General features: G+C 49.8%; 2 long non-coding RNA genes across 4 annotated transcripts in view; both read left to right on the top strand.

Moving 5' to 3' along the window:
* The first annotated feature begins 646 nt into the window (after positions 1 to 646).
* Positions 647 to 10,973, top strand: LOC104848741. 2 transcript variants are annotated; one of them, XR_004517009.1, is made up of 7 exons: positions 647 to 1,350; positions 1,540 to 1,572; positions 1,959 to 2,013; positions 2,255 to 2,640; positions 2,723 to 2,896; positions 8,654 to 8,732; positions 10,879 to 10,973. It is a non-coding gene; the product is annotated as an uncharacterized LOC104848741 (long non-coding RNA). The 2 variants fall into 2 exon arrangements; XR_004517008.1 differs by lacking the exon at positions 10,879 to 10,973 and having other exon boundaries at positions 8,654 to 9,198.
* A 512-nt stretch (positions 10,974 to 11,485) lies between these two features.
* Positions 11,486 to 15,290, top strand: part of LOC104848742 — a 93,254-nt gene continuing 89,449 nt past the window's right edge. For both annotated transcript variants that reach the window (XR_004517010.1, XR_776517.2), the window contains exon 1: positions 11,486 to 11,584. This is a non-coding gene — a long non-coding RNA (uncharacterized LOC104848742). The remainder of the gene's footprint in view (positions 11,585 to 15,290) is intronic.

Genomic DNA, 15,290 nt, shown 5'->3' with positions numbered 1-15,290 from the left:
ATGTAGAAAGTATTAGCTATTATTAATGTACTGCTGACTTCTTAGTGACACTGGCTGTATGAATATAGATCTTTCGTGTTTTAAACAAGTGATGCTAAAGAAAACCAAAGGATATTAAATTATGAATTTAGAGAAGAGATAAATTATGGGGGTAGTTATTACTTAAATTGCAGAAATATTTCTCATGTTCAGCCCAGGGTTCCTTTACAAAGCAATCTGTCTTGTGCCTTTAAAAAAGCAATTCTATTTAGAAAAATTTGATTTGCATGCAACTTTTTAGAAACATTTATCATGTAAAGTGAGACATCATTGGACTATATTAGAGAATTTACCAATATGTTTTGGCTTAGGAGGAATATCATTTCCTCCAAGAATGTGAATATTGGCAAATTGAATCTCACTTCTCTTCTCAAATGAGAATAGCCCCGTCCAGTTTTGAAGCATCTGGCCTGAGAATTAGTCATGGCGGAAATATCTGTATTTGAGCTCTGGATCACGACCTCAGGGAGGACAAGTTCACTTGGATGAAAATGCCGGTTGGAGGTGATGGCCCCTTCATCGCTGGAAGGAGGCAAGTCTGAAACCACAAAGGACCTCGGCTGACACCCTGTTACTGCGCCACGGATCAAGGTATCAATGATGAACAAAATCATGATTTCCATTTCTTTCCACCAGTTCTGACACTTCCGAAGCAATGCTCTCACTCTATGGCAAAGAAAGCAAAAGCAGCCCAGAAAACCCCTTTCCTTCCTCTCCACTGACCTGACCGCCCTTTCTGTTTTTTACATCTGTCCATCTGGTGAGGAAAAGATTGATTCTAGGAACGCGTTGGGATCGCTCTGCCAGAAAGGAAAAAGCCGTGTAGACTGTGACGCCAAGTTAACCCTGGGAGGCTGAGGCTGCTAGTCTGCCATTGCGCAGGGCAGCTGCAAGCAGTGAAGAAATTTCGAGGCGAGGTGGCCGCTCGCTGCTGTCTGCTCAGGCGGCGCCGAGGCCCGTTCCTGCCAGCGTCGCGCTCCGGCCTCCGCCAGCCTCCCGTGTGCTGCTTGCTGCCCCAGCCGTGAGTCATCAGAGATGCTGAGGCTCCTCTAGCTTCGCGTTCCTGGCAGAGGTGTGGTTCCCTCCTAAAAGCGGAGGGGAGAGTTGCTAAGGAACACCCTTCACGTGCTGAGGGCACAACAGTCTTGCAGAGTTCGGGCTGCAGCCGTTCGACTCTCATCAGAAAATCATCTTTGGAAAGATTTGCCAGTGTACGAAAGCTCCCGAACTAAATTAGGACCGGGATCGTTCTCCCCTCCTCTTCCGATCTGCAGTGCCTGGCAGATCGGAGCCATCACGATTCTGTGCGTGGTGAGTTTGTTTGTGCTGCAGATCCCATCCCCCGGCTCCGAGGACTGCGGCTTTGTTTGGAGCAGCACCCTGGGAGGCTGGGTGCTTGCTTCTCCTTCCCTCAGATTTGTTGGCTGTCTTGGCAAAGTGGCCCGGGCTCGGGGACTCTTTAATCTGATTTTCTTTTGCTTTTCCCTTTCTCCCTCCCAGTAATGAATTCCTGCCTGTCTCTAGGAAATTAAGGTAATCCATTATACTGTTGTCTCCCTATCTCTGCAGCAGGGATAATAGCATTTAACCCACCTTTGCAGTATACTGAGTGGCCTGTCAGGGTCTCTTCTTTCAGAGGACAACTTCAAAACATTTTAATAAATGCTCCTTAACTGGATGCTTTAAAAATACATGGGGTCAGATGTCAAACTCTTCAGCTATAACTAATTTAGCAAACAAGACTCACTATTTATCCTCTCCCTGCTGCTTCTGTTTTTACCCTCCTCCCTTTACATCATTCTGCTTTTCAGGGACGTGTTAGCTCCACTGGGTCAGAGTCTGTGGGAGACCTAGGACCAGGGTCTTTGTGGACCGGTCCGTACTGCCTCTGTTAACCCAGTTGTCTCTTACACTGGCAGGGGGGCAGCTTCCTGTCCTGCGGTGGTGCCGGCAGACAGCGCTGGGGACAGAAAGGTGGGTGCTCAGCTAGGCGGTGTCACTCCAGTGACCATGTGGGGCTGGACTCAGGTCGTCCCTGGGAGGCCTGTGCTTTCATTTCCAGCGCAAGCAGGGACCGACTCACCTAGGGAACTCTGCCTGTGTGTGCCAGGCCAATTCACTCGTGGCTCCTAATCTCAGGAACCAGGCACAGGCCTGTGTTGTTTGGGTAAAGTATGTGTTCTGACTTTATCTTCTTGCTTCCTCTTCTATGAAGGTAAAGGGGCCAGAGATCTGGGTAGATGCTCCCCGGAATGCAGCGTGAGCCTCTTCTAGGGATCAGGTGACAAAGTCAAGGTTATGTCCTTGCATCTGTGCACAGAGGCTTTAGAGGTCCCTCTTCTCAGCACCCAGAGAGCCCAGTCTTCACCCACTCGTTCCGGCCTTCATTTCTTTGGGCTTCGGATGTGTGCAGAAACACCATGGTGTCAGCTGAGAGCAGTATCCTCCCGGGCCGTGGGCTTTGTGCTCCTGGTGCCCACTCCTCTCATCAGAGGGGACTGTGTCGGTAAACAGTCCTCCGGTCACCCAGACAGGAAAAGTTCCCGAACCACAAGATCTTATACAGAAGAGGAGCCTGTGACCTCACTGCAATTCTAGGAGGTGAGAATGTTCTCATTTCCCCACCACACGAGAGGGGTGGAGAAAAGTATGAGATGCCTAAATCACTCTGATTCTGTCTCAGAACAGTCACGCGTGCAGGTCAAGACCGATGCTCCCAGGAAATATGACGCTTGATGTCTTCCTCTTCTAACTCTGGGACGCGTCCCCCAGGATTCCCCAGAGGATGTGCAAACACCTGAGCTCTGATCAAGCCAGCCGGTTTTTGTATGAGGGCTTCTGTCCTCCCCACGGTCGGGTGAGAGATGTGGGCTTCAGTGAACTGTGTGCTTAAACCACAGAGCCTTTCCTTGTGCAAATAATACTGGATGTGGAATCCCAAAATATAGAGCATATGCCAGTGGGGTCATCTCACCGCATTGGGAGTGGGGGTGTGGGTCGAGAATTTGCCGCTGGATTTGCCATCTCATCTGCCAAGCCCCTATGGGGACCCGCTTTTGAGCAGTTCCCCAGGCCCTTTTATGGAATCCTGGGGCTAAAACCAGTGCGTTTTATAGGTGGAGTTCCTGAGGCTTGAAGAAATGATTTAGCCTTGCTGTGCACCATGCATATAGAAAATGGCCAATAAATAAATCAATGAAATGCATCCATCTTTTAAACTGGGAGTGGGAGAGTTAGACTAAAAGAGTCAGAAATGGACTACGGATGTAGATTTTTGCCTTCAGGATAGAGAGGCCCTTTGCTTCTGCTTGATGTTTCCTGGTCCAGGAGCCCTTGTGCTTTCTTCTGGGCTCACTGCTCTTCACACAGTGTAGCTGGATCTGGGATGAGCCCACAGGAAGGGACTTTCCTTTGGTGCTAATGCAGGAAGGAACATGGCATCGATCTATCTGCAATTATAAGCTCAATATGTTTCGCTTGAATTTTTAGAAAAACCAGAGGTACTTTGCAAGTGCAATAGAGCTTCCAATTAGGCATTTAAGTTCCCCATTTCTATTTCCCTAATGACATGACTTGCTCTCTTGCTTTATGAAATGAAAATAGCTTTATTTGGGCATGAGAATGCTGCTGATTGCATGCTTAATATGCTTTTGCCACACTTTACTGCCTATTTCCTAGCATATGCAACGGACAGAGGAATACATTTCCATGCTTCCTTTGTCTACATATTCATGGTCACTTCTCGAGGCCCAGACCTGTAATGACTGAAGCTGGTGCGGGCTCGGTAGAAGTGGCCTGGGGTGTTAACCCTCAGAAGGAAAGCTGTCCCCCAAGAGGGGACCCTGGCCACAAGTCCTGTGGAGCGGTCATAGGGTTGTGGACTTACTTTTCAGTGCTGAGTGGTGGGAAGCAGTGATAGGCTGCAAAAGACTTGGCCAGAGACACAGAGGACAAGGAAAGGGCACTGGAAAGACCCCCTCTGTGTTTTAAGACAGAAACAGTAGGACAAACCTCTCTAGGTGCAAGGAGTTGAATAAGAGACAGACTTGAAAATAAATGATGTGTCCACTTTCAGCTTTATCTGTAGCTTTGAATGCTGCTCAGAGTTGGCCTCAGTTTCCAGAAAGTCGAAAGTCACCCCTTGGCTTTCTGGGTGTCTGATAGCAGTGGGTCAACTGTGGCTCTTTGAGTCCTTTCCATGCTAGATAGCACTTCTGAAAATGCCGCAGGGGTCTCCAGACTTCTGTCTGCCTACATTTTCCCATTCTTCGAGCCCTCTGCAAACTCAGGAGCCTCCTAAGACATTCTGCAGTACCCATGACTGTCCCCACATGAGGCAGAGCTGTGCACCTTTCTTCTCTTGCCCTGCATGTGAGTACCTGGAGACAGGTTAGTGTTCCAGAAGACTTGTCATCTGACTGTCAGAAGTAGGAACCCAATTTGGGGGCACCAGCATCAGCACCACTCTCTTTGCCGTCCTGTCAGCAGGACATCTGTCTAAGCATCCTTAGACTTCCTGTTGGTACTGCCTGGGGGGTCCTATGGTTTGTCAAATGCAGAACCCTCCATTCAGAAGACTACACTCATGGCCCTGGTGTCTAGAGTACTTTACAGAATCAGAAGAAACCTGTCTGTGTTCTGGTCTGGGGACACTCTTGGCTTTCCTGTCTAAGGTGCCCTTCCTTAGACCCGAGCTTACAGGGGAGCTTGGCCATGGCTCAAAGGCAACTGCGGCTAAAAGGTGAAAAAAGAAAAGGCCATCTCACATGGGTTAGCTTCTCCTCATTTCTGGGAGCACTCTGGGCCTTCTTTAGAGCATCAGCTGGCCTGCTGATGGGAAGGCCTGCTTACAAGTCTGAAGGAGACCCTGAGGTCACTGTGTCCATTCCCCTGCCTTCAGGCAGGATTAGAGATAAGCTGCCCTGCCAGAGGATAATCTCTTCTACTTGTAAAAGCTTCCAGAGCAGTCCCGAATCTCTCTTGAGACCATTCATTGCAACTTTTAACAACTTTCACTATCAGGAAATTCTCCCCCATAGCTATCCTAAATCCCTTATGCTGGGGATTAAGCTCCTTTTCTTATTCTATCCTCGGTAGCCACTGCCAAGACTTAGCTTGCACTGCCTAAGAACTCTTCTGATACCTGAAGATTGCGTGAAATCCTGCCTGCCTGTCTTTCCCAGTGAATAATCCCAGCTTCTCTGCTCCTGGGCCCCAGTGCCCACCGGCTTATCGCCTTCAAGGTTGCCCTCTGACTCCCTAGGAATGTCAGTCTCCCAGGTGGAAGCCTAGGCGGGCAAGAGGTCTAGAAAGTTTCTGGCCTATTTTAGATGTACTAAGAGTCTTTCTGCAACTCTTGGCATGGAAATGCACCCAAGTGGGACTTGAGTGTTAGTGTCGGTCTTGCGCAAGGTTGGTGATCGTCTTTTGTGCTTCTTGCTCCCAGACGGTTCTCCTTTAATCCTTTGTATGTTCAGGGAAAAAGGCATCATCTCTGCCATCAATCCCGACCATGTGAGCTGCACCAGTACTGGCCACTGGTCATCCCAGGATGGAGGAGAAGGGAGAATGAGTTCTATCCTGAGTGCCTGTGGCTCTTTGGGCAACTTTCATCAAAGCAAAAGTAGTTACAGGGATGCAAGCAGGTTGGATGAAGGTGCTCACACACTCCATTGGAGAACAGCATTAGCAGCATTGCCTTCTTGGTCTGGGTGCTTGTCCTTCTTCTCCTTTCGTGTGCCTTCTCTGCCCTTCTGGCTGTGCCGTCACCTTTTCACAGGTGCCAGGGTCCTCAGTCTGGGCTCCTGCTGCCTGTACAGGACTGGTGAGTCCCTCTATCCCCATCCACTTTCCCCCTCATACTCTGCTCTAGGGTGACCCCAGCCCAGGTTAACTGCCCTTTCCTGCTTATAGCAGACCTCAGTTCCTGGCAGGCAGTCTAGGGGGATCTGCACAACTGCATGGGCCCACTCTGTGCGAGGTGGGGACAAAGAAGGTCGAGGCAGTCAACTCCCTCAAGGAGTGTAGAGCTGGGGAAGGGACTTGAAACACAGAGAATTCACCTCTTGTTCCATGATAGGGAACTGATATCAGAAGGAAGATCTGTGAAGGCCCAATGAGCTAGGTAGGTGCCAGTGCAGAGAATCCTGGCTGGGGCATCGGAAGAGGCTTCGTGGAGGACACTACGGTGGCTGTGAGCCAGGCCTTGGGCACACAGGGGGCTGGGTGGGCCCTCAGCAAAGGAGACAGGAGGCATTTGGTGGGCTCACAGTCCTCCCACACTCCAAGCACCCCAGTGCTTTCCATCTGCAGTGTCCAGAAGTGATCACTCACTTTATTATTCCATCAATAAACAACAATGAAAATCTAATGAGCATTTTCTATGGCTGAAACTGCCCTGCTCTCCAGGTTTCTAGCAATCAGTTATGGATACTGGTAGATTGCTTTTGGATTAAGATGTGTGGGGTTTTGAGTCCCTCCATCCCTGGACTGGACTGACAGGAAGTTCTTGGGTGGCTACAGGTCCTGGTCCCTGGTGGACTCTAGCTGCTTCCTCCATAGGGCTGGGCAACAGTGCCGTTTGCTGCTTGTCCTCTGTGTGGTTGGGGACACTTTTCTAGGTCTTGGGTCTCAGAGGTGACCAAGACTTGTGGAATTGTACTCTGGGGATCATCATAGGCAGAATTCTAAGGATGCCCCAAGACTCTCACCCCTGGTGTATATATGCCCTATGTACACAGTATGGCTGTGCACTGGGAATGGGATAGTCACTCTGATTAGGTTATGTTATATGGCAGAGCTGACTCTAAAGGTGACCATCCTGGGTGTGCCTGACATGATCGAATGGCCCCTTGAAAGAAAGTGAGCTCTTCCTGGTGGAAATGTTCAAAGTGTGGGAGAGATTCCATGTGAGGGAGACTCTCTTCTTCCAGTTCTGAAGTTGCAGGGGCTACATGCTCCTTTTGGAGCTCATGGAAACCTTAGCCCTAGGGCCACAAGGAACTGCATTCTGCCTGCTATAGTTTAAATGTGGATTTTAGCCTCTGAAAATGCATGTTGAAATTTAATCTCTATTATGAGGTATAAACAGTGTAGAAATTTAATACCACAATGATGTTTAGAGGTGGGAATCAGGGTGGGACCTCCATGACTGAATTCTGGTGGCTTTGTAAAGAGAGAGAGAAAGACTAGAAGAGATACATGTTCCTTGTCTCTTGCCATGTGGTACTTTGTGCCTCCTTAGGCCTCTACCAGAAAAAAAGAGCCACTACCAGCTGTGTGACCACTTCATCTTGGAGCCAAAATACATTTCTTTTCTTTATAACTCGAAAGTCTGTGTACTGTGTCATTAGTAACAAAGTGGACTGAGACACTTGCATAAGCACATGGGCACAGAAGATGACCCCAAGATCTAGATGACAGTGCAGCCACTCAGTGCCTCGATTTTAGCCCTGTCAAGACTGGAGCAGAGAATCCAGAAACTAAGTCCCCCGAATTTTGTCTTCCAGAACTATGAACTAATAAGTGGGCTTTGTTCTCACCTGCTTAGTTTGTAGCCATTTGTTTTGGAACAAGAGAAAATTAATACATGGGGGAATAGAGAGAGAATAGGAAACATGAAAAATTCAGTAGCTCTGAGAGTTATGCAGAAAAGTAAAACCCAGGGAAGTAATGGAGAATGGGCATCATGGCTATTTAGGAAGGGGTGGTCACAGAAGGCTAGGCAGGGGCACTGCGTAGGCTGAAGGATGAGAAGTCCCAGCCAAATGAAGGCGAAGGGAAAGAGTAATCCAGGCAGAAAGGGCAGCCAGGCAAAAGCTCTGAGGCTGCCACACATAAGCCTGCCGTTTTTCACATATCAAAAGCAGGTCAGCGTGGCTGTAGCCAGTCCACAGAGGGAGGGCTTTCAAGACTGAACCTGAGTTTGGATTGTATTTTCATCATAGGAGAAGTCCAGGAAGATATTAAAAAGAGAAGTGACACATCAGCACAAGTTGATTTGTTTGTAAAAGATCACTTGATCCTCTGGCTGGGGCTTGCATTGTGGCTAGGGAGAGCAAGGAATCCAGAGAGAGGGGCATTGCATTGTCTGAGTGAGCCCTGCTGGGGTCTGGGGCCACTAAGGCAGAGGAGAGGTGAAAAACGAAGACTCAGATGGGATCTTTCTGGGAGTCACTTTCTCATTGGAGAATACAACACCCAGAACACCAACAACCTGAAAGAGGAGAGGTCTACTTGGCCTCACAGATCAGACATTTTAGTCCATGTTCAGGAGCTTAAACACAGAAATGCATGGCGGAAAGTTTTGGGCAGAGTAGAGCGGCTCTCATCATGGTGGCTGGAAGCAGAGAGTCCAGGGAAGAGCTGGGAAGGGAAGGGAGGCACACCCTTCTGGGTCACCCTCGCAGTGACCCAGATCCTAACAGAAAGTCAGCTATAAGCCCCCAAAATCAAACACATTCCAAATACGTGAGGTTCGGGCGGCCATTTTAGATTTAGCCCATGATGGATGGGTTTTCTCTGTCTCCCCTTCCTTTGCTTTGTTTCACTCTTTGACTCGCTCTTCGTCTCCTTTCTCCTCACACATTTGTACCTCCCTTGTGGTCTTTTGCAGAACTCTGAGAGGCCTCCTGTGACCAGGGTGGAAGATACATCCTCCTCTCCCATCAGGGCTGAGCACATGGAATGCAGAGGTCAGCATAGCCCTACAGCAGGGAGCAGGGGCTCTCCAAGGCCCAGACCCTTTGCACTGGGACAGTTCCCGCTCTAAGACGGCAGTTCCACGGGGTGCAGCACAGCTGATGACAGCCCCTGGGCCTATGGAGCTCTGGTTTTACGCTTCAGTAATAACAACTGTACTTCAGTAGTGACCTTCCTCAGCGGGATCTGAGCACAGAAATGACGTCTTCTGTAATTGAGTCCTTCCTGGTCCACACCCCATTCTACCTGTGCTCTGCATGCTTGAGGGACTTGGTAAATGTTTGGCAATAGATAATAGCAGAATCTGTTGTCACACTAGCATTGGCAGAACTAATTCTGGCCAGAAATGACACTGTGCCACTGTGTGTTCACTCTTCATCCCTTCTTTCATTCCGTGAGTATCTCTTGAGCATCGGCCTGAGTACTACATGCTGCCTTGCAATAAATGTGTGTGTTCGCCTCCCAGATCCGTGTGTTGCAAACCCACCCTTCAGAGGGACTGTATTAAGAGGCGGGGCCTTGGGGAGGTGAGCAGGTGCCGACAGTGAAGGATGGGGCCAGAGCCCCGCGAGGAGGAAAAGAGATCTTGCTTCCTCTCTCTCTGCTCTTTAACCTGAGAGGCCCAGAGAGACGGTGCCACCTGCCAACTCGCAACACGACCCTCTCCAGAGGCTGGGGCTGCTGGCACGCTGGTCTTGGGTTCTTCAGCTCTACAATTAGGCCAAACCCCCAGTGTCTGAGCTGCCGAGTCTGTGGATCTTGCATTAGCAGCTTGAGCCAATTACGACCCCACATGGCTAACAGGCAGTTAGTGTGCCTTTTCTTTGAGGAACTTACTTTTTTAAAAGGGGGATGGATTAAAAAAAGAAGTGGGCTGGGATACATCTCAAAAAAAAAAAAAAAAGAAGTGAACCAAAGAACACAATAACAAGTTGGAGGTAAGTGCTATGAAGGACATAAACTCAGCACTTGGGCCTGGGAAGTCCCAGAAGGACTAACTCCAAGTTTTGAAGGTATAATTTAATGAATGAGCAAATGTATGAATCAATAATTTCCCTGCCCCTGAACTTGCTGTGCTTGGCTCAGTTTCTTTTCCCTGTGTTTTTCCCGGGAGGAGGACCTGAGGGCAGGAAGACACAGGTGGGGAGAGCAGCAGGCTCCCGTTTCTGTTGCGTGGTGGGCTTCAGGGTAGGAAAGAGGCCGGTTCTGGGTTCCGGGTGGGAGGATAGAGACCTCAGGGTGAAGTGGGGAGGAAGGCAGATTTAAGGAATGCTTAGGAGGTACTAGGAGGCAGAAGTGTACTGGTTAAGAAGGAGAGTTAAGGTCAAGGTCTTTTCCAGCCCTCTGATTTGGGGAAGTGGCTAGCTGGAAATGCCAACTTGCTATGAGACACTGGGGATAAAGAGCAGTGTGGGGGAACTGTGAGAATTCTAGCTTTGGACAGGTCTTGTTGAAGGCTCTTGTCCCCTGGGAAGACTGCAATGCCTGCGAAGTATCAAGAGCTGGGCTGGATGTCCAGGTGCAGTGTTATTAGCGTATAGACCCTGGAAGCCAGGAAAGCAAGCAAGCAAGCAAGCCACAAGAGAGCCAAGGAACCAACCCCAAAGACCCAAAGTTAAAGGTGGAAAACAGAGAGGATCTGGCAGAAGGAAACACTGAATATTCAGAAGAGGGTATAATTAAACAGAAGGTGACTTTGCTCGGGAGGTGGAGGGAGGGATCTGGATCACAGGTAATTCTCTTCTGGGGATGCAGTGGGGGTAGCTCTGAAGGGAGGAAGAGGAGATGCCACCTGGCGCCTTCTAGCATTTGGAGGTAGGTGATAGAAGCGTGGTGACTTTCTCCATTTCCTTTAAGAAGTGAGACTGTAGCACCACGACACACTTCGGGACAGAACCCGCAGCCTAGAGGGGCGGAGGTGTGTGAGGGGTGGGAGGTCATGGGATAGGGTGCAAGGAGACATCCATGCAGAAAGGGAGGCATGCGAGCGTGTGTGTTCGCAGTGTCTGTGTGCGCTGGGTGTTTCGTACGTGCACCGTGTGTTGTATGTGAGATGCACGCAGGTATCGCACCTGAGGTGTGTGTGAGAGGCTCAGGGGTTTGTCTTTGCTGCTGTCTGCACTTTATGTGACATTACAGGAAAGGCCACTCTCAGGAATGATGGATGGAGAAGGAAGGAGCCAGCGGAATCCCTGCTCATGGGCACCAGACCGCGGGAGCATTCCAGGCTACGCCGAGGGGTCAGCGTCGGTCATCAGAAACGCTGCTCACTCTGGAGAGGAGTGTGCTGAGACGCTCAGAGCCTTCGCCCTCAGAGTACCTTCACCCTTCCTGTCTTCCAAGGGCGCAGGGGCCGAGGCAGCGGGAGCGTCCTGAGCTGCTCTCTCTCTCTCTGAAGAATGCGGGGGGCATTGCCTCGCTAGCCAGCTTCCAAAATTGGCGCTCACCAATCTGCCTTTATGTCCCAGTCATCCCCACATTGCTTGCCTTGCCACCGGCCTCTTCTTCCTTCCCAAATCCATCCCATAAACAATGAGTGACTGCTGCAGTGGGCTCTGTTCCTAGAACCGAAGGTGCCTTTTGGCAGTTTTGAGAGCTTGTGTCTTTTTTGGCTGCCCAAGCCGAAGCTGCTCCCTTTGCGTCTCCAGTGTTGCCCCACATGGTTTCCTGTGTGGTTTTCTCAGCGTTACGACAGCCGGGCCACTCGCTTGATGGTCAAACCCGAGCATGCGCAGAACGAATCTGAGATGCCGCATCTGCGGGGAGAGGCGAACGCCAGAGGGGGAGCAACTTGAAGAGAGGGTCAGGGGCCAAGCTCTGTAGGAGACGTTACGCTGCGTGTGGGGTGAGTGTGCTGACTGAGGGCCGGAAGGAGGTTCTCGAGGGAGTGAGGGGAGGGGAAAAGAACAGGAAGGCGGTCTCAGCTGGCCGGCCCTGGGTAGGACTTGCTTCCGTGTCGGGTTCCCTTGCCTGGCTTTTCCTAGCGGAGGAGGCACTGGCTGTAATTTCCCTCCGCAGCCCTACTGGAACCTGGGTTGTCTTCTGAGAAAACCCTGCAGTTTCCGCCTGTACATGCAGCTCCTTTTTGTATCTACTGAAATCGCTCACTCACCCCTCTTTCTTTGATTCATTCAGCAAGACGCATAGTTCTTCCGCTCACCCACATATTTCTGGCTGTTTTAGGACAGGTTTTCTCTCATTTCTGAACTGGTCACTCTGAGCCAAAGGACGTTGTATTTTCAGCAGTACCAAGAAGCCTCTCTCTTTTGTCTTTGACTCTCTGCTGGCCTCGGCTCACCAGGGTATGATTTGCTCTCCACTTAAGTAAGTGCGGGTCTCAGCGGGGTAGAGCACGGAGAAAACACGGAGAGGGACGTGGTGAGGAAGGGAGGGCCAAGGGCCCTCGCAGGCTGCCCAAGCCCTCTAGCATCTGGGCCTGGACCACCTTGGATGGGAAACGAAGAATAGATAAGCTTTGGGGATGGCTCTCACCTGTCTGGTGTGGATGATGGCAAATCCATTTCTGGATTGGGCCATCAAAGCCCGAGGCCGCCCAGAGCTCATTACTACCCAACTTCCCGCTCAGCTTTCTGTCTCCCTGGACGCGGACTGGCTATTCTCAGGATTTGAACACTGCTTGTTTTGTGGGTGAGGCTTGTGAATTCACTGCTTCATTTTGTATGATGCCAAAGAGAGGGCGTTGTGTTGTCACTTGCCTCCCAGCATGGCCCTGGAATCCCCATGTGTAAAGTGGAAACATCTGCTTCCTCAGTCTCTAAGGTGTTTTCCATGGCTGAGAGACTCTATTTCAACAATTCCTGATGAAAACGATAAAGGACAATGAATCTAGGCCTAAGGGGACATATCTACTGGCAGGTCAGGAAGTTCTGTGCGTTCGATGTTTATCCAAGACTTGGACGGAGGCTGGCGGCATGCTGCCCTGGCTTGGGAGAGGCGACGCAAGGTGGAGGGGAATTGCAGCTCTGTCAGTCAAGACTGACTGTACTTGAAAGGCTGGAAAATGGTCCAAAACCCAGAAGACAAAATGCTGTATTTTTAGTGAAATAGTCAGAATTGCACAAATACAGACCAAGTAATCCTGGCCTATAAGCATTTTAGGTGAGAAGACTTAGGCGTTTCAGTTCAGGATGCACTGTGTTTATTTATAAGTTCTGTACATATGGATGGAGTCCCAGGCACTGATCCAAAAGCAAGGCACACAGCATGAGCAGTATGACATCACCTGCATGCAGCTTACAGCCTCGTGTTGTGGTGAGATGCAGTTCACAGCCCATGAGGTGCAGCCCAGAAGCATGGGTTAGGCGATGCGAGACACCTGTAAGTGAGCAATGAGAGGAGAGGGCGGAGAGAAGGACGGGCGAGGAGCTGATGGGACTTCATGCTTAGATGTCTGTCCCATTAGCTGTTAGACCCGACTGCTTTGTGAGTGCTGAAGCCCAGGATCCCATGAAAAGTTAGTGACATCTGGTCAAGTGGGCTGTGTGGAGGCCCCCACCTGCCTGAGGACACGAACCTGCTCCAGCTGCAGGCTCAGCCCTGCAACCTGGCCCCGGCCTTTCTTGAAATCGCAACCCGGCCAGTCTGACCTTCGCCTCATTTCAGTGACTCTGCATCTCTGTCTCGCATGAGCCATCACCCGGGTGGGAGCCCCGTCTCCGACCATGTCCCACCATCTGTGTTAATGCTCCAGACTCTGGGGCCAGCTGGATTTCCTCTGCCCCAGTGTGCCACCCGCTCGTGTACCCCACCGGGCCTGCCTGGTAGTGGAGCTGTGCCCAACTTGTCCCCTCCCATCCCTTCTTCGTTTCAAAGTCCTCTGCTGGCGCTGGCTGGCAGATGAGACTCGAGGGGGGATACTTTCTGTATTACTGATGCTCATCTTCCTAAGTGCGCACAGTGTGTAGGAGAAATGATCATTTTCCTAGGGGGGAAAAGTTTTCTCCCAAACTTCTTGCAACTTTATTAATAATGTAGCAAATGAGATGACATATTCTGAGGACTTAGTCAATCCCAGGGAGGTGTCTTGGCCGTACGCACACCACATCGTTCCTCCTGCTGACTCTGTCTCTCTCTCAGGCGGGCAGCTGCAGCACTGAAGAGCAGAGGGCAGGGGAATTATGCATGAGCAGAGAGAGGAGACGCTGACCTTCTGTGTTTAAAGGTTAAAACGATTTCTTGGGAAATGGAGCAAACTCACTAATCACAGGCTGTTCTGAATTTTTCTGCAAAATTAGACCCTGTGGCTCTCCTCACATGTTCTGTCTGTGAGGGTATCTGTATACGGCATATATATTAAGAAATGAAGTCACATTCAATTTCAGTTTACTGTAAACCTACTATGTTCCAAGTCCTAGCATGAGTTAGACTGAAGGGAGACCGAAGAAGCAAGTCAGTGCTTTAGGTCACTGACAACTCCGAAAACCAGAACATGCAGTAAGCCAGCACCCAGATTCATGTGGCTTAAAAGAAAGAAGATAGTTATTCTTCTTATTCTTGGGGTTTAGCAAAAGGAAAATATGATCACAGGACACCATAGTCTGCTCACCGACCACAGGCACTGTGCTGGTAGCCAAGCAGAGGTCAGGATGAAGGTTATAGATACCATGAGATCTTAGCCATTAGGCCGATCTGAAGCAAGTCAGCAAGAGGTGGCTTGGGACCCGGAAGTGAGCATCAGTCGTCCACTCGCCCAGGTGACATGCATTGTGGGTGGTCTCTGTGTCCAGCAGTGCAGTGGGCATTTGGAGAGCGACCCAAGGGAGAGGCTGCCTCTGCCTTACATATATATGCCCAATAAAGACAGAAACATTTTCTGTCTTTTTCTCTGTTCTATTCCTAGAACCTTGGTCTAGGATTGGTCTAGTGTCTGGGATTTAGCAGGAACTTCATCACATTTGATGAAGGGATGAATGAGCTACGGCAAAAAGGAGGGAGGGAGATGTGGATGTGAATGTCACGCTTGCCTTGCAGTTCTTGAATTGTGTGTGTGTGTGCGCGCGTGTGTGTGTTTTAGGGCACTGACTATGGGGGCATAAAAGAAAGCCTGGTTTCTCTGCTGAGTGGAAATAAAATGTGAGAAAATACTTCAGAGGTTTATCAGAAAACTTAAAACTGAAATTACCTCTGCTAGACTAAGCAGAAAAACTGATTGAAGGACAGGGAGCTCGTAGAATTTTTAGGAGTGCAGGAATTCTAGACTTGATGCTAACTGCTCTGTTCACATCAGAGTGGATTCTGGGCTCGGCATCCACTTCATGTTTCCAACCTCAGATTTAGGATCACCTCTGACTGGAGGTAACCTGCACCCTAGCTTCAAGGGAGGCTGAGAAAGTGAGCACCTGGCTTGGAATTTCTTCCCCAAAACTTGGAGTTGAGGAATTTGCGAAACACAAAGGGTGGCCACAGTTGTTACATGGTCAAGAAGAAACATACATGATTGTTACAATGAAGTAAATCATCTGAGATTGCAGGGGCTAAAGTTGGAAATGTGCCAGGGCCCTTTTATGTAAAGCTTTGCGTACCTTTTCGGA

Source organism: Fukomys damarensis, unplaced genomic scaffold (assembly GCF_012274545.1).
Source record: "Fukomys damarensis isolate Sample0158 unplaced genomic scaffold, DMR_v1.0_HiC HiC_scaffold_2, whole genome shotgun sequence".
Taxonomy (NCBI): domain Eukaryota; kingdom Metazoa; phylum Chordata; class Mammalia; order Rodentia; family Bathyergidae; genus Fukomys; species Fukomys damarensis.
Note: the sequence above shows the minus strand (reverse complement) of the source record. Positions and strands in the feature narration are given on the sequence as shown.